Genomic DNA, 23,144 nt, shown 5'->3' with positions numbered 1-23,144 from the left:
TCAGCATTTACTTCTCCATAGACTTGAGGGAGATTGTTCTCCCCCACAGATTCCTGAGACGACATCTTGCTCTAAATCTGTGGCAAAAAACATGCTCGAAACGAAAACAGAGGAAATTTGTGTGATACGAGGGTCAGACCTTTCGGGAGAATATATAATGATTTTTTTCCAAACCAGAAGGAGTACTCCGCACGAAAGCGGACTCTAGGAGGCACACGAGGTGGCCACAAGCCCCCAGGCGCGGCCAGGGGGTGGGCACGCGACTAGCAGGCTTGTCGCCTCCTCGCGCGCTTTCCGGACTACTTCCATTTTTTCTATTTTTTCAAATATTCCAAAACAGAGAAAAATTCCTACTAGAAAAGTTTTGGAGTCTGTTTTCTTACCGAATCACATACCTCTTCGTTTTCGGAGTCTGAAACAGGCTGATAAGTATCCCTTAGGTATTCCTCTGGAGTTATGGTATTGATAATATTGCTTTCAACATTTATGGGAGTACCTTAGATATAATGCTTGATTCTCTGCCCATTTACAACTCTCGGACAATTACCTTTCGTGTTGTTGATCTTGATAGCACCAGAATGATATACTTCCTCAACAATATAGGGACCTTCCCATTTACAGAGAAGCTTGCCTGCAAAAAATCTTAAACAAGAATTATATAGCAAGACATAATAACCTACATTGAACTCACGCTTTTGTATCCTCTTATCATGCCACATCTTAACCTTTTCTTTGAACAACTTGGCATTTTCATATGTCTGAGCTCTCCATTCATCAAGCGAGCTAATGTCAAATAACCTCTTCTCATCAGCAAGTTTGAAATCAAAGTTGAGCTCATTGATTGCCCAATAAGCTTTATGCTCTAGCTCAAGAGGTAAATGACATGCTTTGCCGTACACCATTTTGTACGGAGACATGCTCATGGGATTCTTATAGGCAGTTCTATAAGCCCACAGTGCATCATCGAGCTTCTTAGACCAATTCTTTCTAGACCTGTTGACAATCTTTTGCAAAATTAGTTTAATTTCTCTATTGCTTAGCTCTACTTGACCACTGGACTGAGGGTGATAGGGGGACGCAATTCTATGGTTGACATCATACTTAGCAAGCGTTTTACGGAAAGCACCATGAATGAAATGTGAACCACCATCAGTTATTAGATATCTAGGGACTCCAAATCTAGGGAAAATAACTTCTTTAAGCATCCTGATGGAAGTGTTGTGATCAGCACTACTAGTGGGGATAGCTTCTACCCACTTAGTGACGTAATCAACAGCAACTAGGATATGAGTATACCCGTTGAATTTTGGAAAAGGTCCCATATAATCAAAGCCCCACACACCAAATGGTTCAATGACAAGTGAATAGTTCATAGGCATTTCCTGACGTTTACCGATATTACCTATTCTTTGACATTCGTCACCAGACAAGACAAACTTACGGGCATCCTTGAAGAGAGTGGGCCAATAGAAACCTGATTGCAATACCTTGTGTGCAGTTCTATCTCCCGCATGGTGTCCTCCGTAGGCCTCGGTGTGACACTTCTGTAGGATGTGTCCCTGTTCATGTTCAGGTACACAACGTCTAATAACACCATCTACTCCTTCTTTATAAAGGTGAGGATCATCCGAGAAGTAATGTCTCAAGTCAAAGAAGAATTTCTTCTTTTGCTGGTATGTGAAACTAGGTGGTATATATTTGGCAACAATATAGTTTGCATAATCAGCATACCACGGTGCACTACGTGAAGCATTGATGACATTCAATTGCTCACTGGGAAAGCTATCATCAATAGGTTGTGGGTCATCAAGAACGTTCTCCAACCTAGACAAGTTATCTGCTACTCAGTTATCAGCACCCTTCCTATTGACAACATGCAAATCAAATTCTTGTAGCAAGAGAACCCATCTGATAAGTCTAGGTTAAGCATCTTTCTTCTCCATGATGTACTTAATAGCAGCGTGATCAGTGTGAATAGTAACTTTGGAATGAACTATGTAAGACCTGAACTTTTCACATGCAAACACGACTGCTAAAAATTCCTTCTCCGTAGTAGCATAGTTTCTTTGGGCACTGTCTAGAGTTTTACTAGCATAGTGAAGAACATTCAACTTCTTATCAACTCTTTCCCTAGGACATCACCAATAGCATAATCACTAGCATCACACATGATTTCAAAAGGTAAGTTCCAATCAGGTGGTTGAACAATAGGTGCAGTTATCAAATCCTTATTAAGTATTTCGAAGGCTTCCTCACAATCATCGTCAAAGACAAAAATAATATCCTTTTGCAAGATATTGGTAAGAGGCCTAGAAATCTTAGAGAAATCTTTAATGAACCTTCTATAGAAACCAGCATGACCAAGGAAACTTCTTATACCTTTGATATCCGTGGGGTATGGCATTTTCTCGAGTGCATCAACCTTAGACTTATCAACTTCAATACCTTTTTCAGAAATTTTATGTCCTAAGACGATGCCTTCATTAACCATAAAGTGGCACTTCTCCCAATTCAAGACAAGATTGGTGTCTTTACATCTCTGCAAGACTCGATCAAGGTTGCTGAGGCAATCATCAAAAGAAGACCCATAAACGAAGAAGTCATCCATGAAAACCTCAACAATCTTTTCACAAAAGTCAGAGAATATAGCCATCATACATCTTTGAAAGGTGGCGGGTGCATTACATAAGCCAAAAGGCATGCGTCTATAAGCAAAGGTACCGAAAGGACAGGTGAAAGTGGTTTTCTCCTGATCAGCTTGTGCAACTGGTATTTGAGAGAGACCAGAATAATCGTCTAGAAAGCAGAAGTGTGTATGTTTAGACAGTCTTTCTAGCATTTGGTCGATAAAAGGCAAAGGGTAATGATCTTTCCTAGTGGCTTTGTTCAATTTCCTAAAATCGATCACCATCCTATAGCCAGTAATAATCTTCTGTGGGATCAATTCATCCTTATCATTAGGGACAACGGTAATCCCTCCCTTCTTAGGGATGCAATGCACCAGACTCACCGAATCTCTTTGAGCAACAGGATGGATGATACCCACTTCGAGGAGCCTTAGTATTTCTTTTCTCACTACTTATTTCATCTTAGGATTTAATCTCCTTTGATGATCAGGAACTGGTTTGAAATCAGGATCAGTTTTAATCTTGTGCTGGCATAGAATGGGACTAATGCCCTTAAGATCATCAAGAGTGTATCCAATAGCAACACAGTGCTTTCTCAGAGTTTTTAGTAACTTCTTTTATTCATGCTCTAAGAGGCTAGCACTAATAATAACAGGATATTTCTCTTTTTCATCAAGATAAGCATACTTAAGAGTATCTGGCAACTGTTTAAGCTCGAACACAGGATCACCCTTTGGTGGGGGTGGATCTCCAAGCAGTTCAACAGGCAAATTATTCTTAAGGATAGGATATTGTTCAAAGATAACTCTATCTATCTCATCCCTTTCATCCATATGCATATCCTTTTCATGCTCAAGCAAGTATTGCTCTAAGGGATCAGTAGGAGGCACGGCAATAGAAGCTAAGGCAATAGTTTCATCCTTACTAGGCAACTCTTTTTCATGAGGTTGTCTACCAAACTTGGAGAAATTGAACTCATGTGACACACCTTCAAAGCCAACAGTGAAAGTTTGCTTCTCACACTCAACATGATCATTGACGGTATTGAGAAAAGGTCTGCCAAATATGATGGGACAAAAGCTATCTTGTGCGGTAGCAAGAACGAGGAAATCAGCAGGATGCTTCGTTTTACCACACAAGACTTCAACATCCCTAACAATTCCCACACGGCAGATAGTATCTCTATTGGCAAGCAGAATAGTGACATCAATAGGTTCTATCTCAATAGGTGCAATCTCGTCTTTGATTTCATCATATAAGGATTGAGGTATTGCACTAACACTAGCACCCACGTCACATAAACCTGTTGGGGAACATCGCATGGGAAACAGAAATTTTCCTACGCGCACGAAGACCTATCATGGTGATATCCATCTACGAGAAGGGATTTCCAATCTGCGTACCCTTGTAGATCGCACAGCAAGAAGCGTTAGGAAACGCGGTTCATGTAGTGGAACGTCCTCACGTCCCTCGATCCGCCCTGCGAACCATCCCACGAACCGTCCCGCGATCCGTCCCACGATCCGCTCCAATCTAGTGCCGAACGGACGGCACCTCCGCGTTCAGCACACGTACAGCTCGACGATGATCTCGGCCTTCTTGATCCAGCAAGAGAGACGGAGAGGTAGATGAGTTCTCCGGCAGCGTGACGGCGCTCCGGAGGTTGGTGGTGATCTTATCTCAGCAGGGCTCCGCCCGAGCTCCGCAGAAACACGATCTAGAGGAAAAAACATGGAGGTATGTGGTCGGGCTGCCGTGGAAAAAGTTGTCTCAAATCAGCCCTAATACCTCAGTATATATAGGAGGGAGGGGAGGGACCTTGCCTTGAGCCTCAAGGAGCCCCAAGGGGTCGGTCGAAGTGGGGGGAGGAGGATTCCTCCTCCAATCCTAGTCCAACTAGGATTGGAAGGTGGAATCCTTCTCTTCCTTCCCACTTCCCCCTTTTTTTCTTTCTCTTTCATTTTTCTTATCTCCTGTGCAGGGACCTTCTTGGGCTTGCCCACCAGCCCACTAAGGGCTGGTGCGGCACCCCTAAGGCCTATGGGCTTCCCCGGGGTGGGCTGTCACTCCCGGTACATTCCCGGTAATGCCGAAAACTTTCCGGTAATCAAATGAGGTCATCCTATATATCAATCTTCGTCTCCGAACCATTCCGGAAACCCTCTTGACGTCTGTGATCTCATCCGGGACTCCGAACAACATTCAGTAACCAACCATATAACTCAAATACGCATAAAACAACGTCGAACCTTAAGTGTGCAGACCCTGCGGGTTCGAGAACTATGTAGACATGACCCGAGGGACTCCTCGGTCAATATCCAATAGCGGGACCTAGATGCCCATATTGGATCCTACATATTCTACGAAGATCTTATCTTTTGAACCTCAGTGCCAAGGATTCATATAATCCCGTATGTCATTCCCTTTGTCCTTCGGTATGTTACTTGCCCGAGATTCGATCGTCAGTATCCGCATACCTATTTCAATCTCGTTTACCGGAAAGTCTCTTTACTCGTTCCGTAATACAAGATGTCGTGACTTACACTAAGTCACATTGCTTGCAAGGCTTGTGTGTGATGTTGTATTGCCAAGTGGGCCCTGAGATACCTCTCCGTCACACGGAGTGACAAATCCCAGTCTTGATCCATACTAACTCAACGGACACCTTCGGAGATACCAATAGAGCATCTTTATAGTCACCCAGTTACGTTGTGACGTTTGATACACACAAAGCATTCCTCCAGTGCCAGTGAGTTATATGATCTCATGGTCATAGGAATAAATACTCGACACGCAAAAAACAATAGCAACAAAATGACATGATCAACATGCTACGTCTATTAGTTTGGGTCTAGTCCATCACATGATTCACCCAATGATGTGATCCAGTTATCAAGCAACAACACCTTGTACATAGTCAGAAGACCCTGACTATCCTTGATCAACTGGCTAGCCAACTAGAGGCTTGCTAGGGACAGTGTTTTGTCTATTTATCCACACATGTATCTAAGTCTTCATTCAATAAAATTATAGCACGGATAATAAACGATTATCTTGATACATGAATTATAATAATAAATTATTTATCATTGCCTCGAGGGCATAATTCCAACAGTCTCCCACTTGCACTAGAGTCAATAATCTAGCCCTCACATCACCATGCGAATTACATTGTAATAAATCTAACACCCATACAGTTCTGGTGTTAATCATCCTTTGCCCGTGGAAGAGATTTAGTCAGCGGGTATGCCACATTCAGATCCGTGTGCACTTTGCATATATTCACGTCCTCCTCCTCGACGTAGTCGCGGATGAGGTTGAAGCGTTGTTTGATGTGTCTGGTCTTCTTGTGAAACTGTGGTTCCTTTGCTAAGGCAATGGCACCCATGTTGTCACAAAACAGGGTTATTGGATTCAGTGCGCTCGGCACCACTCCAAGATTCATCATGAACTGCTTCATCCACACACCCTCCTTAGCTGCCTCCGAGGCAGCCATGTACTCCGCTTCACATGTAGAATCAGCTACGACGCTTTGCTTGGAACAACACCAGCTTACCGCACCCCCATTAAGAATAAATATGTATCCGGTCTGCAACTTAGAGTCGTCCGGATCTGTGTCAAAGCTTGCATCAACGTAACCCTTTACGGTGAGCTCTTTGTCACCTCCATATACGAGAAACATCTCCTTAGTCCTTTTCAGGTACTTCAGGATATTCTTGACCGCCGTCCAGTGATCCACTCCTGGATAACCCTGGAACCTGCCTGCCATACTTATGGCCAGGCTAACGTCCGGTCTAGTGCACAGCATTGCATACATGATAGAACCTATGGTTGAAGCATAGGGGACGGAACTCATTGTCTTTCTATCTTCCTCAGTTGCTGGGCACTGAGTCTTACTCAATTTTATACCTTGTAACACTCGCAAGAACCCTTTCTTGGACTGATCCATTTTGAACTTCTTCAAAACTTTATCAAGGTATGTACTTTGTGAAAGTCCTATCAGGCGTTTTGATCTATCCCTATAGATCTTAATGCCTAGAATGTAAGCAGCTTCTCCTAGGTCCTTCATAGAGAAACTTTTATTCCAGTAACCTTTTATGCTCTCCAAAAGCTCCAACTTGTTTCCAATCAGCAATATGTCATCCACATATAATATTAGAAACGCCACAGAGCTCCCACTCACTTTCTTGTAAATACAAGATTCTCCAACCACTTGTATAAACCCATATGCTTTGATCACCTCATCAAAGCGTTTATTCCAACTCTGAGATGCTTGCACCAGTCCATAAATGGATCGCTGGAGCTTGCACACTTTGTTAGCATTTTTAGGATCAACAAAACTTCGGGTTGCATCATATACAACTCTTCCTTAAAGAAACCGTTAAGGAACACCGTTTTGACATCCATTTGCCAGATTTCATAATCGAAAAATGCAGCTATTGCTAACATGATTCTGACGGACTTAAGCATCGCTACGGGTGAGAACGTCTCATCGTAGTCAACTTCTTGAACTTGTGAAAAACCCTTTGCCACAAGTCGAGCTTTATAAACGGTCACATTACCGTCAGCACCCGTCTTCTTCTTAAAGATCCATTTGTTCTGAATAGCCTCGCGGCCTTCAGGTAGTACTTCCAAAGTCCACACTTTGTTTGTTGGAAATATGCCCTAGAGGCAATAATAAATTAGTTATTATTATATTTCTTAGTTCATGATAATCGTTTATTATCCATGTTATAATTGTATTGATTGGAAACACAGTGCATGTGTGGATACATAGACAAAACACTGTCCCTAGTAAGCCTCTAGTTTACTAGCTCGTTGATCAAAGATGGTCAAGGTTTGCTGACCATAGGCAAGTGTTGTCACTTGATAACTGGATCACGTCATTAGGAGAATCACGTGATGGACTAGACCCAAACTAATAGACGTAGCATGTTGATCGTGTCATTTTATTGCTACTGTTTTCTGCGCGTCAAGTATTTGTTCCTATGAAAATGAGATCATATAACTCACTAACACCGGAGGAATGCTTTGTGTGTATCAAACGTCGCAACGTAACTGGGTGACTATAAAGATGCTCTACAGGTATCTCCGAAGGTGTTCGTTGAGTTAGCATGGATCGAGACTGGGATTTGTCACTCCGTGTGACGGAGAGGTATCTCGGGGCCCACTCGGTAATACGACATCACACACAAGCCTTGCAAGCAATGTGACTTAGTGTAAGTTGTGGGATCTTGTATTACGGAACGAGTAAAGAGACTTGCCGGTAAACGAGATTGAAATAGGTATACGGATATTGACGATCGAATCTCGGGCAAGTAACATACCAAAGGACAAAGGGAATGACATACGGGATTATATGAATCCTTGGCATTGAGGTTCAAATGATAAGATCTTCGTAGAATATATAGGATCCAATATGGGCATCCAGGTCCCACTATTGGATATTGACCGAGGAGCCTCTCGGGTCATGTCTACATAGTTCTCGAACCCGCAGGGTCTGCACACTTCAGGTTCGACGTTGTTTTATGCGTATTTGAGTTATATGGTTGGTTACCGAATGTTGTTCGGAGTCCCGGATGAGATCACGGACGTCACGAGGGTTTCTGGAATGGTCCAGAAACGAAGATTGATATATAGGATGACCTCATTTGATTACCGGAAGGTTTTCGGAGTTACCGGGAATGTACCGGGAATGACGAATGGGTTCCGGGAGTTCACCGGGGGGGCAACCCACCCCGGGGAAGCCCATAGGCATTGAGGGTGGCGCACCAGCCCTTAGTGGGCTGGTGGGACAGCCCAAAAGAGCCCTATGTGCATTGGAAGAAAAATCAAAGAGAAAAAAAAAAAAAAGAGGAGGTGGCAAAGTGAAGAAGGACTCCACCTTCCAAACCAAGTAGGACTCGGTTTGGGGGGGAGACCTTCCCCCTTAGGTTCGGCTGACCCCCTTGGGAGTCCTTGGACCCCAAGGCAAGGCTCCCCCCTCCTCCTCCTATATATAGTGGGGTTTTAGCGCTGATTTGAGACAACTTTGCCACGGCAGCCCGACCACATATCTCCACGATTTTACCTCTAGATCGCGTTTCTGGGGAGCTCGGGCAGAGCCCTGCTGAGACGAGATCATCACCAACCTCCGGAGCGCCGTCACGCTGCCGGAGAACTCTTCTACCTCTCCGTCTCTCTTGCTGGATCAAGAAGGCCGAGATCATCGTCGAGCTATACGTGTGCTGAATGCGGAGGCGCCGTCCGTTCGGTACTAGATCGTGGGACTGATCGCGGGATAGTTCGTGGGGCGGATCGAGGGACGTGAGGACGTTCCACTACACCAACCGCGTTCACTAACGCTTCTTCTGCACGGTCTACAAGGGTACGTAGATCACACATCCCCTCTCGTAGATGGACATTACCATGATAGGTCTTCGTGCGCGTAGGAAAAATTTTGTTTCCCATGCGACGTTCCCCAATAGTGGCATCATGAGCTAGGTTCATGCGTAGATGTCTTCTCGAGTAGAACACAAAAGTTTTTGTGGGCGGTGATGTGTGTTTTGTGCCCTCCTTAGTCTTTTCTTGATTCTGCGGTATTGTTGGATCGAAGCGGCTCAGACCGACATTACTCGTACGCTTACGAGAGACTGGTTTCATCGCTACGAGTAACTCCGTTGCTCAAAGATGACTGGCGGGTGTCAGTTTCTCCAACTTTAGTTGAATCGTATTTGACCAAGGAGGTCCTTGGATGAGGTTAAATAGCAACTCATATATCTCCGTTGTGGTGTTTGCGTAAGTAAGATGCGATCCTACTAGATACCCATGGTCACCACGTAAAACATGCAACAACAAAATTAGAGGACGTCTAACTTGTTTTTGCAGGGTATGCTTGTGATGTGATATGGCCAACGATGTGATGTGATATATTGGATGTATGAGATGATCATGTTGTAATAGATTATATCGACTTGCACGTCGATGGTACGGCAACCGGCAGGAGCCATAGAGTTGTCTTTATACTAACGTTTGTGCTTGCAGATGCGTTTACTATTTTGCTAGGATGTAGCTTTAGTAGTAATAGCATGAGTAGCACGACAACCCCGATGGCGACACGTTGATGGAGATCATGATGATGGAGATCATGGTGTGACGCCGGTGACAAGAAGATCGTGCCGGTGCTTTGGTGATGGAGATCAAGAAGCACATGATGATGGCCATATTATGTCACTTATGAATTGCATGTGATGTTAATCCTTTTATGCACCTTATTTTGCTTAGAACAACGGTAGCATTATGAGGTGATCTCTCACTAAAATTTCAAGACGAAATTGTGTTCTCCCCGACTGTGCACCGTCGCGACAGTTCTTCGTTTCGAGACACCACGTGATGATCGGGTGTGATAGACTCAACGTTCACATACAACGGGTGCAAAACAGTTGCACACGCGGAACACTCGGGTTAAGCTTGACGAGCCTAGCATGTGCAAACATGGCCTCGGAACACATGAGACCGAAAGGTCGAGCATGAATTGTATAGTTGATATGATTAGCATAGAGATGCTTACCACTGAAACTATTCTCGACTCACGTGATGATCGGACTTGAGATAGTGGATTTGGATCATGTACGACTCAAATGACTAGAGAGATGTACTTTTTGAGTGGGAGTTCTTAAGTAATATGATTAATTGAACTAATTGTCATGAACATAGTCTAATGGTATTTGCAAATTACGATGTATCTTGCGCTATAGCTCTACTGTTTTTATCTGTTCCTAGAGAAAATTTAGTTGAAAGTTGATAGTAGCAAACTTTGCAGACTAAGTCCATAAAACCGAGGATTGTCCTCGTTGCTGCGCAGAAGGCTTATGTCCTTAATGCACCACTCGGTGTGCTGCACCTCGAGCGTCGTCTGTGGATGTTGTGAACATCCGACATACACGTTTCTGATGACTACACGATAGTTCACTGCAAAATACTTAATGGCTTAGAAGCAAGGCGCCGAAAACGTTTTAAAACGTCATGGAACATAAGTGATGTTCTAAAGAGATGAAATTGTGATTTCATGCTTGTGCCCTTGTTAAGAGGTACGAGACCTCCAACAAGATTCTTTGTCCACAAAGTAAAGGAGAAAAGCTCAATCGTTGAGCGTGTGCTCAGATTGTCTGAGTACGACAATCACTTGAATCAAGTGGGAGTTAATCTTCTAGATGAGATAGTGATGGTTCTCCAAAGTCACTGCCACCAAGCTGTGAGAGCTTCGTGATGAACTATAACATATGAAGGATAGATACAATGATCCTTGAGCGATTCGCAATGTTTGACACTTCGGAAGTAGAAATCAAGAAGGAGCATCAATAGTTGATGGTTAGTAAAACCACTAAGCTTCAAGAAAGGCGAGGGCTAGAAGGGATACTTCATGAAACGGCAAAAGAGTTGCTGCACTAATGAAGAGACCCAAGATTAAACCCAAACCCGAGACTAAGTGCTTCTGTAATGAGGGGAACAGTCACTGAGGCGAAGCAACCCTAGATACTTGGTAGATAAGAAGGCTGGCAAAAGTCAAAATAAGTATATTTGATATACATGATGTTGATGTGTACTTTACTAGTACTCCTAGTAGCATGAGGGTATTGGATACCGGTTCGGTTGCTGAGTGATTAGTAACACGAAATGAAAGCTACGACATAAATGGAGACTAGCTAAAGGCGAGGTGACGATACGTGTTGGAAGTGATTCCAAGGTTGATATGATCAAACGTCGCACGCTCCCTCTACCATCGGGATTGGTGTTAAACCTAAATAATTGTTATTTGGTGCTTGCATTAAGCATGAACATGATTGGATCGTGTTTATTGCAATACGATTATTCATTTAAAGAGAATAATGGTTACTCTATTTTCTTGAATAATCACCTTCAATGGTTTATTGAATCTCGATCGTAGTGTTACACATTTTCTTGATATTGGTGCCAAAAGACACGAGGTAATGATGATAGTACCACGTACTTGTGGCACTGCCGCTTGAGTCATGTTGGTATAAATTGCATGAAGAGGCTCCATGCTGATGGATCTTTGTACTCACTTGTTTTTGAATCACTAGTGACATGCAAATCATACCACATGAGCAAGGCCTTGTTTTTCATTGAGATGAAATAAGATAGTAACTTGTTGGAAGTGATACATTTTGATGTATGCAGTCTAATGGGTGCTGAGGCACGCAATGGATATCATTATGTTCTTACTTCAATGACGATTTGAGTAGATACTAGAGTATTTACTTAATGAATCACAAGTCTGAAATATTGAAAAGTTCAATTCTGTTTTGGAGTGAAGTTCGTCGTAACAAGAGGATAAACTATCTACGATATGATCATAGAAATGAATATCTGAGTTACGAGTTTTGGTACACAGTTAAGACAGTGTGGAAATTGTTTCGCAGTTCATGCCACCTAGAACATCATAGTGTGATGATGTGTCTGGACGTCATAGCCACACACTATTTGGTATGGTGCATGCTATGATGTCTCTTATCGAATTACCACTATCGTTTATGGGTTATGCATTAGAGACAACCGCATTCACTTTAAATAGGGCACCGCGTATTTCCGTTGAGATGACACAGTATAGACTGAGGTTTAGAGAAATCTAAACTGTCGTTTCTTGAAAGTTTGGGGCTTCGACACTTATGTGAAAAAGTTTCAGTTTGATAAGCTCGAACCCAAAGCGGATAAATTCATCTTCATAGGATATCCAAAACAGTTGGGTACATCTCCTATCTCAGATCCGAAAGCAAAGTGTTTGTTTCTAGAAACGGATCCTTTCTCGAGGAAAGGTTTCTCTCGAAAGAATTGAGTGGGAGGGTAGTAGAACTTGATGAGGTTATTGAACCATCACTTCAACCAGTGTGTAGCAGGGCGCAGGAAGTTGTTCCTGTGGCGTCTACACCAATTGAAGTGCAAGCTGATGATGGTGATCATCAAGCATCGGATCAAGTCACTACAAGCCTCGTAGGTTGACAAGGTTGCGTACTACTACAGAGTGGTACGGTAACCCTGTCTTGGAGGTCATGTTGTTGAGCAACAGTGAACCTACGAGTTATGGAGAAAGCGATGGTGGTCCCAGATTTCAACAAATGGCTGGAAGCCATGAAATCCGAGAGAGGATCCATGTATGAAAATAAAGTGTAGACTTTGGAAGAATTACTTGATGGTCATAGGACTATTGAGTAAAAATGGATCTTTAAAAGAAGACGGACGATGATGGTGATAAGTCACTATTAAGAGAAGCTCGACTTGTCGCAAAGATGTTTTCGACAAGATCAAACAGTTGACTATGATGAGACTTTCTCACTCGTAGCGATGCTAAAAGTCTGTTAGAATTATGTTAGTAGTTGCTGCATTATTTATGAAATATTGCACGTAGGATGTCAAAACATTGTTTCCTCGATGGTTTCCTTGACCAAACATTGTATGAGATACAACCAGGAGGTTTTGTCGATCCTAAAGATACTAGCAAGTATGCAAGCTCCAGTGATCCTTCAATGGACTGGTGCAAGCATCTCAGAGTTGGAATATACACTTTGATGAGATGATCAAAGTTTTTGGGTTTGTACAAGGTTTATGAGAAACTTGTATTTCCAAAGAAGTGAGTGGGAGCACTATAGAATTTTTGATAAGTATATGTGGTTGACATATTGTGGATCAGAAGTAATGTAGAATTTCTGTAAAGCATACAAGGTTGTTTGAAAGGTGTTTTTCAAAGGAATACCTGGATTGAGCTACTTGAACGTTGAGCATCAAAGATCTATGGAGATAGATCGAAAGCGCTTAATGGAAGTTTCAACAAGATGCATGCCTTGACAAGTTTTTGAAGGAGTTCAAAATAGATCAGCAAAAAGGAGTTCTTGGTTGCGTTGTGAGGTGTGAATTTGAGTAAGACTCAAAACCCGACCCCGGCAGAATAAAGAGAATAGACAAAGGTCGTCTTCTATGCCTTAGCCGTAGAATCTAAAGTATGCCATGTTGTGTACCGCACCTGATGTGTGCCTTGACTCAAAGTCTGTTGAGAGGTACAGAGAGTAATCCATGATTGAATCACTAGCAGCGGTCAAAATTTATCCTTAGTAACTAATGGACTAAGGAATTTTTCTCGATTATGGAGGTTGTTAAAGAGTTCGTCGTAAAGGGTTACGTCCATGCAAGCTTTGACACTAATCCGAATAACTATGAGTAGTGAAACGAATTCGTATAGTAGAGTAGATATTTGGAGCATTTCCGAATAGCACGTAGTAGCAGCATCTATAAGATGACATAAAGATTTGAAAAGAACGCGCGGATCTGAAAAGTTTCAGAACCGTTGACTAAAACCTCTCTCACGAGCAAGACGTGATCTGACCCCATAACTATATGAGTGTTGGATTCGTTGGAATCACATGGTGATGTGAGCTAAATTATTGACTCTAGTTCAAGTGGGAGACTGTTGGAAATATGCCCTAGAGGCAATAATAAATTACTTATTATTATATTTCTTAGTTCATGATAATCGTTTATTATCCATGCTATAATTGTATTGATTGGAAACACAGTGCATGTGTGGATACATAGACAAAACACTGTCCCTAGTAAGCCTCTAGTTGACTAGCTCGTTGATCAAAGATGGTCAAGGTTTCCTGACCATAGGCAAGTGTTGTCACTTGATAACGGGATCACATCATTAGGAGAATCATGTGATGGACTAGACCCAAACTAATAGACGTAGCATGTTGATCGTGTCATTTTGTTGCTACTGTTTTCTGCGTGTCAAGTATTTGTTCCTATGACCATGAGATCATATAACTCACTAACACCGGAGGAATGCTTTGTGTGTATCAAACGTCGCAACGTAACTGGGTGACTATAAAGATGCTCTACATGTATCTCCGAAGGTGTTCGTTGAGTTAGTATACATCGAGACTGGGATTTGTCACTCCGTGTGACGAAGAGGTATCTCGGGGCCCACTCGGTAATACAACATCACACACAAACCTTGCAAGCAATGTGACTTAGTGTAAGTCGCGGGATCTTGTATTACGGAACGAGTAAAGAGACTTGCCGGTAGACGAGATTGAAATAGGTATACAGATACCGACGATCGAATCTCGGGCAAGTAACATACCAAAGGACAAAGGGAATGACATATGGGATTATATGAATCCTTGGCACTGAGGTTCAAACGATAAGATCTTCGTAGAATATGTAGGATCCAATATGGGCATCCAGGTCCCGCTATTGGATATTGACCGAGGAGTCTCTCGGGTCATGTCTACATAGTTCTCGAACCCGCAGGGTCTGCACACTTAAGGTTCGACGTTGTTTTATGCGTATTTGAGTTATATGGTTGGTTACCGAATGTTGTTCGGAGTCCCGGATGAGATCACGGACGTCACGAGGGTTTCCGGAATGGTACGTAAACAAATATTGATATATAGGATGACCTCATTTGATTACCGGAAGGTTTTCGGAGTTACCGGGAATGTACCGGGAATGACGAATGGGTTCCGGGTGTTCACCGGGGGGGGCAACCCACCCCGGGGAAGCCCATAGACATTGAGGATGGCGCACCAGCCCTTAGTAGGCTGGTGGGACAGCCCAAAAGAGCCCTATGTGCATTGGAAGAAAAATCAAAGAGAAAAGAAAAAAAAAAGAGGAGGTGGGAAAGGGAAGTAGGACTCGGTTTGGGGGGGGGAGACCTTCCCCCTTAGGTTCGGCCGACCCCCTTGGGAGTCCTTGGACCCCAAGGCAAGGCTCCCCCTCCTCCTCCTATATATAGTGGGGTTTTAGGGCTGATTTGAGGCAACTTTGCCACGGCAGCCCGACCACATATCTACACGGTTTTACCTCTAGATCGCGTTTCTGCGGAGCTCGGGCGGAGCCCTGCTGAGACGAGATCATCACCAACCTTCGGGCCGCCGTCACGCTGCCGGAGAACTCTTCTACCTCTCCGTCTCTCTTGTTAGATCAAGAAGGAAGATATCATCGTCGAGTTGTACGTGTGTTGAACACGGAGGTGCCGTCCGTTCGGCACTAGATTGTGGGACTGATTGCGGGATAGTTCGCGGGGCGGATCGAGGGACGTGAGGACGTTCCACTACATCAACCGCGTTCACTAACGCTTCTGCTGTACGATCTACAAGGGTACGTAGATCACACATCCCCTCTCGTAGATGGACATCACCATGATAGGTCTTCGTGCGCGTAGGAAAATTTTTGTTTCCCATGCGACGTTCCCCAACATTGTTTTCATACATAGCTCCTATCTCGGACTTAATGGCCTCTAGCCATTTGTTGGAATCCGAGCCCACCATTGCTTCTTCATAATTCGCAGGCTCATTGTTGTCTAACAACATAATTGATAAGACGGGATTACCGTACCACTCTGGAGCAGTACGCCATCTCGTCGACCAACGAGGTCCGATAGGAACTTGATCTGGAGTTTCATGATCATCATCATTAACTTCTTCCTCAACCGACGTCGCAATTACATGGGTTTCCCCTTGCCCTGCGCCACCATCCAGAAGGATGAGAGGTTTGACAACCTCATCAAGTTCTATCTTCCTCCCACCCAATTCTCTCGAGAGAAACTCCTTCTTGAGAAAAGCTCCATTCTTAGCAACAAACACTTTGCCCTCGGAGTTGAGATAGAAGGTATACCCAACTGTCTCTTTTGGGTAATCTATGAAGACGCACCTTTCCGCTTTGGGTTCCAGCTTTTCAGGCTGAAGCTTTTTGACATAAGCATCACATCCCCAAACTTTAAGAAATGACAACTTTGGTCTTTTGCCATACCACAGTTCGTATGGTGTCGTCTCAACGGATTTTGATGGTGCCCTATTTAAAGTGAATGCAGTTGTTTCTAATGCATAACCCCAAAACGATAATGGCAAATCGGTAAGAGACATCATAGATCGCACCATCTCTAATCAAGTACGATTACGACGTTCGAACACACCATAACATTGTGGTGTTCCAGGCGGTGTCAACTGTGAAACAATTCCACATTGTCTTAAGTGAGCACCAAACTCGAAACTCAGATATTCACCCCCACGATCAGACCGTAGGAACTTGATCTTCTTGTTACGATGATTTTCAACTTCACTCTGAAATTTCTTGAGCTTTTCAAATGTTTCAGACTTGTGCTTCATCAAGTAGACATAACCATATCTACTCAAATCATAAGTGAAGGTGAGAAAATAACGATATCCACCGTGTGCCTCCACACTCATCGGACCAGACACATCGGTATGTATGATTTCCAACAAGTCACTTGCACACTCCATTGTTCCGGAGAACGGAGTTTTAGTCATCTTGCCCATGAGGCATGGTTCACACGTGTCAAGTGACTCCAAAAGTCCATCGGTATGAAGTTTCTTCATGCGCTTTACACCAATATGACCTAAGCGGCAGTGCCATACAAACATGGCGCTATCATTGTTAACTCTAACTCTTTTGGTCTCAATGTTATGTATATGTGTATCATCACTATCAAGATTCAATATGAACAATCCTCTCACATTCGGTGCATGACATAAAAGATATTACTCATAGAAATAGAACAACCATTATTCTCTGACTTAAACGAGTAACCGTCTCGCAATAAACAAGATCCAGATGTAATGTTCATGCTTAACTCATCCTGATGGTAACTGAAGTGAAACTGTGCCGACGGCGATTGCATCAACCTTGGAACCATTTCCCACGTGCATCGTCACTTCATCCTTCGCCAGCCTTCGCTTATTCCGCAGCTCCTGTTTCGAGTTGCAAATATGAGCAACAGAACCGGTATCAAATACCCAGGCACTACTATGAGAGCTGGTTAAGTACACATCAATAACATGTATATCAAATATACCTGATTTTTCTTTGGCCGCCTTCTTATCAGCCAGATACTTGGGGCAGTTGCGCTTCCAGTGACCGATACCCTTGCAATAATAGCACTCCATTTCAGGCTTAGGTCCAGCTTTGGGTTTCTTCGTCGGATTGGCAACAGGCTTGCCGCTCTTCTTCGAATTGCCCTTCTTTCCTTTGTCGTTTCTCTTGAAACTAGTGGTCTTATTCACCATCAACACTTGATGCTCTTTACGGAGTTCTGACTCTGCGACTTTCAGCATCGCGAATAACTCGCCGGGTGACTTGTTCATCCCTTGCATGTTATAGTTCAACACAAAGCCCTTATAGCTTGGCGGCAGTGATTGAAGAATTCTGTCAGTGATAGCCTCTTGCGGGAGTTCAATCCCCAGCTCAGCTAGACGGTTTGAGTACCCAGACATTTTGAGCACATGTTCATTGACAGACGAATTCTCCTCCATTTTGCAAGCATAGAATTTATCGGAGGTCTCATACCCGTCGATCCGGGCGTTCTTCTGAAAGATAAACTTCCACTCCTGGAACATCCCGTATGCTCCATGACGCTCAAAGCAACGTTGAAGTCCTGGCTCTAAGCCATACAAGACTGCACATTGAACTACTGAGTAGTCCTCCTTACATGTTAACCAAGCGTTCCTAACATCTTGGTCAGCCGTGGCGGGTGGTTCATCTCCTAGCGCAACATTAAGGACATAATCCTTCTTCCCATCTTGCGGGAGCAACTTAAGATTACAAGCCCAGTCTACAAAGTTGCTTCCATCATCTTTCAACTTAGCTTTCTCTAGGAACGTATTAAAATTCAGGGTGACTGTCGCGTGAGCCATTGATCTACAACAAAAATATATTCAAAGTGGACTTTAGACTATGTTCAAGATAACTAGAGTTTAACTAATCAAATTACTTGCTAAACTCCCACTCAAAAAGTACATCTATCAAGTCATTTGAGTGGTACATGATCCAATTCCACTAGCTCAAGTCCGATCATCACGTGAGTTGAGGATAGTTTCAGTGGTAAGCATCCCCATGCTAATCATATCAATTATATGATTCATGATCGACCTTTCGGTCTCATGTGTTCCGAGTCCATGTCTGCACATGCTGGGCTCGTCAAGCTTAACCCGAGTGTTCCGCGTGTGCAACTTTTTGCACCCGTTGTATGTGAACGTTGAGTCTATCACACCCGATCATCACGTGGTGTCTCGAAACGACGAACTGTAGCAACGGTGCACAGTCGGGGAGAACACAATTTCGTCTTGAAATTTTAGTGAGAGATCACCTCATAATGCTACGGTCGTTCTAAGCAAAATAAGGTGCATAAAAGGATTAACATCACATGCAATTCATAAGTGACATGATATGGTCATCATCACGTGCTTCTTGATCTCCATCACCAAAGCACCGGCACGATCTTCTGTCACCGGCGCCACACCATGATCTCCATCAACGTGTCGCCATCGGGGTTGTCGTGCTACTCATGTTATTACTACTAAAGCTACATCCTAGCAATATAGTAAACGCATCTGCAAGCACAAACATTAGTTTAAAGACAACCCTATGGCTCCTACCGGTAGCAATACCGTCGACGTGGAAGTCGATATTAACTATTACAACATGATCATCTCATACATCCAATATATCACATCACATCATCGGCCATATCACATCACAAGCATACCGTGCAAAAACAAGTTAAACGTCCTCTAATTGTTGTTGCATGTTTTACGTGGTGACCCTGGGTATCTAGTAGGATCGCATATTACTTACGCAAACACCACAACGGAGATGTATGAATTGCTATTTCACCTCATCCAAGGACCTCCTCGATCAAATCCGATTCAACTAAAGTTGGAGAAACCGACACTCGCCAGTCATCTTTGAGCAACGGGGTTGCTCTAGCGATGAAACCAGTCTCTCGTAAGCGTACGAGTAATGTCGATCTGAGCTTCTTCGATCCAACAATACCGCGGAATCAAGAGAAGACTAAGGAGGGCATAAAATCGCACATCACCGCCCACAAAAACTTTTGTGTTCTACTCGAGATGACATCTACGCATGAACCGAGCTCATGATGCCACTGTTGGGGAACGTCACATGGGAAACAGAAATTTTCCTACGCGCACTGATGACCCACAAGTATAGGGGATCAATCATAGTCCTTTCGATAAGTAAGAGTGTTGAACCCAACAAGGAGAAGAAGGCTCTGATAACGGTTTTCAGCAAGGTAATAACTGCAAGCACTGAAAGTAGTGGTAACAAGTGATGGTGTCGTAAGGTGAAACGTAGCAAGCGAAAAGTAACAAGTGACAAGTAGTAGCAACGGTGAAGCAAAGTGGCCCAATCCCTTTTGTAGCAAGGGACAAGCCTGAGCAAAGTCTTATAAGAGGAAAAATGCTCCCGAGGACACACGGGAATTTCTGTCATGCTAGTTTCGTCATGTTCATATCATTCGTGTTCGTTACTTTGATAGTTTCATATGTGGGTGGACCGGCGCTTGGGTACTGCCCTTACTTGGACAAGCATCCCACTTATGATTAACCCCTCTCGCAAGCATCGACAACTACGAAAGAAGAATTAAGACAACGTCTAACCATAGCATTAAACTAGTGGCTCCAAATCAGCCCCTTACGAAGCAACGCATAGACTGGGGTTTAAGCTTCTATCACTCTAGCAACCCATCATCTACTTACTACTCCCCAATGCCTTCCTCTAGGACCAAATATGGTGAAGTGTTATGTAGTCGACGTTCACATAACACCACTAGAGGAAAAACAACATACAGCATATCAAAATACCGATCGAATACCAAATTCACATGACTATTATTAGCATGACTTATCCCATGTCCTCGGGAACAAAAGTAACTACTCACAAAGCATAATCATAATCATGATCAGAGGTGTAATGAGTAGCATCAAGGATCTGAACATAAACTCTTCCACCAAGTAATCCAACTAGCATCAACTACAAAGAGTAATCAACACTACTAGCAACCTTACAAGTAATAATCGGAGTCGTGAGACGGAGATTGGTTACAAGAGATGAACTAGGGTTTGGAGAGGAGATGGTGCTGATGAAGATGTTGATGGAGATGACTCCCCTCCGACGAGAGGAGTGTTGGTGATGACGAAGGTGACGATTTCCCCTCCGGGAGGGAAGTTTCCCCGGCAGGATCATGCTGCCGGAGCCCTAGATTGGTTCTTCTCAAGTTCCGCCTCGTGGCGGCGGCGAATCCACGAAAAAGCTCCACCCTAATTTTTTCTCGGACAAAACCCTTCATATAGCAAAAGAGGGAAGCCAGTGGGCCACCAGGGTGCCCACAAGCCCTGTTGTCGTGGCCAGGGGGTAGGCCGCGGCAACCAGGCTTGTGGGCCCCTGGCAGCTCCCCTCTGACACTTCTTTCGCCCAGTATTTTTTATATATTCCCAAAAAAATCCACGTTTATTTTCAGGGCATTTGGCGTTGCGCAGAATAGAGGACTCAAACTTGCTCCTTTTCTAGTCCAGAATTCCAGTTGCCGGTATTCTCCCTCTTCAAATAAACCTTGCAAAATAAGAGAGAAAAGTCATAAGTATGGTTCCACAAAGTATAATAACAGTCCATAAAGCGATAAATATCAACATGAAAGCATGATGCAAAATGGACGTATCAACTCCCCCAAGCTTAGACCTCGCTTTTCCTCAAGTGAATACCAAGACCCAAAACATGTCCACATGTTTAGGGATGAAGGTGTCAATAAAACAAAATACGGTCATGAGGGCATCATGATCACACATAGAACAGTAATACATCATAGAGATTCTTATGGGAAAGTAACAATTCCTTCACAAAGCAAAGTACGAAACAAAAACCTTACCGAGAAGTAGGCCACAACAGTCCATAGTCATTGAAGCAACTGCAATATATCATATTATCAGAAAGAGTCAATAAGAGCTTGTAAGGAAAATCCACATACTCAATCATCTCTTTTGTTTTCCACAATTGTTACAACTCACATGGTACTCATGATGTGAAAGTTTCAGTTGGACACAGAGAAACATAGGGGCTTATAATTTTGCCTCCCAACCATTTACCTCAAGGGTAAAGTCAACAATAATAAAGCATAAGTACTCAGCTCCAAGTTGATATATGAATATAGATCTTTCCCAAGCATATGACGTTCACCAAGAAAAAGGCTAAATAAGGAATTGGTGAAGATCACCATGACTCTTACAAAGGCAAAAAGTAAAGGTACAAGATAGGCCCTTCGCAGAGGGAAGCAGAGGTTGTCATGCGCTTTTGAGGTTTGGATGCGTCTCCTCTTAGTGCGGAGGAACGTCACTTTATATTGCCTCCTGTGATAAAGAACTTTATTATGTAGTCTGTCGCTTTTATATCTTCCTCATCACAGGTTCGTACAAAGCTTAGTTTCCACACACTAATAGATCATACATATTAGAGAGCAATTTTTATTGCTTGCACCGATGACAACTTACTTGAGGGATCTTATTCAATCCATAGGTAGGTATGGTGGACACTCATGGCAAAACTGGGTTGAAGGTTTATGGATGCACAAGTAGTATCTCTACTTGGTGCCGGAGTTTTGGCTAATATGAGGTGGAAGCAATCGTCACATGCTAAGGCATCTTTAATCATATAACATTGTTTGGAACCAAGCAAACAAAATTCATTATGTTGTCTTCCTTGTCCAACATCTACTTCTAAGCATGTAATAGTTTGGTGAGTGCTCACAATTGTAAAAAGTGCCTTAAGATGATATATATATATGTGTGTGTGTGAACCTCTATTTCCTTATAACTTCTTATTAATTGCAACAATGACTGGGGTCTATGTTGGTCTATTCTCAACAAGTTTCAATCATCATATTTATTATATGTGAAGCTATCACTTTCCATAAGATCATCTCCTCATCTTTCATGTTATCGTTCTTTTCATACTTTTGATCACGGCACAAAACAAGGCCCTTGACTGAGATACTCTTTATTATATAGCTCGCAAGCTCGAATACATCGGGGGAGACACAAATCAAAAGACTCAAACTAAAACACTAAAGACATATTCCACTAAAAGAGGAAATAAAAACTGAAAAGGAAAGAACTAAAACAAAGGTAAAAGCAAAAGATATAAAGGTGATACGGTACCAGGGCAACTCCCCCAAGCTTGGCATAAGCCAAGGGAGTTGCCCATACCAATGCTTAGTTGTCTTCCTTTGGTGGTGATGGTGGTGGAGTTGTTGAAGCAGTCTTGAGCTTGTCTAATTTCCACTCGAGCATAAAGTTTTGCTCCCTTAGATCGTCATTTTCCTCCTCAAGCTTCAACACTCTATGGCAAAGTTCCTGCTTACTCTCCTGCAAGAAACGAGAAGGGATAAACAAGGTCTTAGGCTTCTTCCTTTGGTCAGGGAGGCTTGAATTCTTGAACTCCACATGAGTGCATCCTGGTTGAGGTAGAGGAGCTTCCTCTTCATCGGAACTCGTTTGTTCCTTCCCTTTGGGATCATAGTCTTCTTCCTCGTTAGTGGTCCAACCATATGGTTCCAAGTCCCCATAGACCTTGGGGTTAGCAAGGTAATCAGCCAGATAGCTCTCCCCCTCTGAATCCTGGGAAGACATCTTGACCTAGATCTGTGGCAGAAAA

The sequence above is a fragment of the Hordeum vulgare genome, chromosome 6H (assembly GCF_904849725.1).
Source record: "Hordeum vulgare subsp. vulgare chromosome 6H, MorexV3_pseudomolecules_assembly, whole genome shotgun sequence".
NCBI lineage: Eukaryota > Viridiplantae > Streptophyta > Magnoliopsida > Poales > Poaceae > Hordeum > Hordeum vulgare.
Note: the sequence above shows the minus strand (reverse complement) of the source record.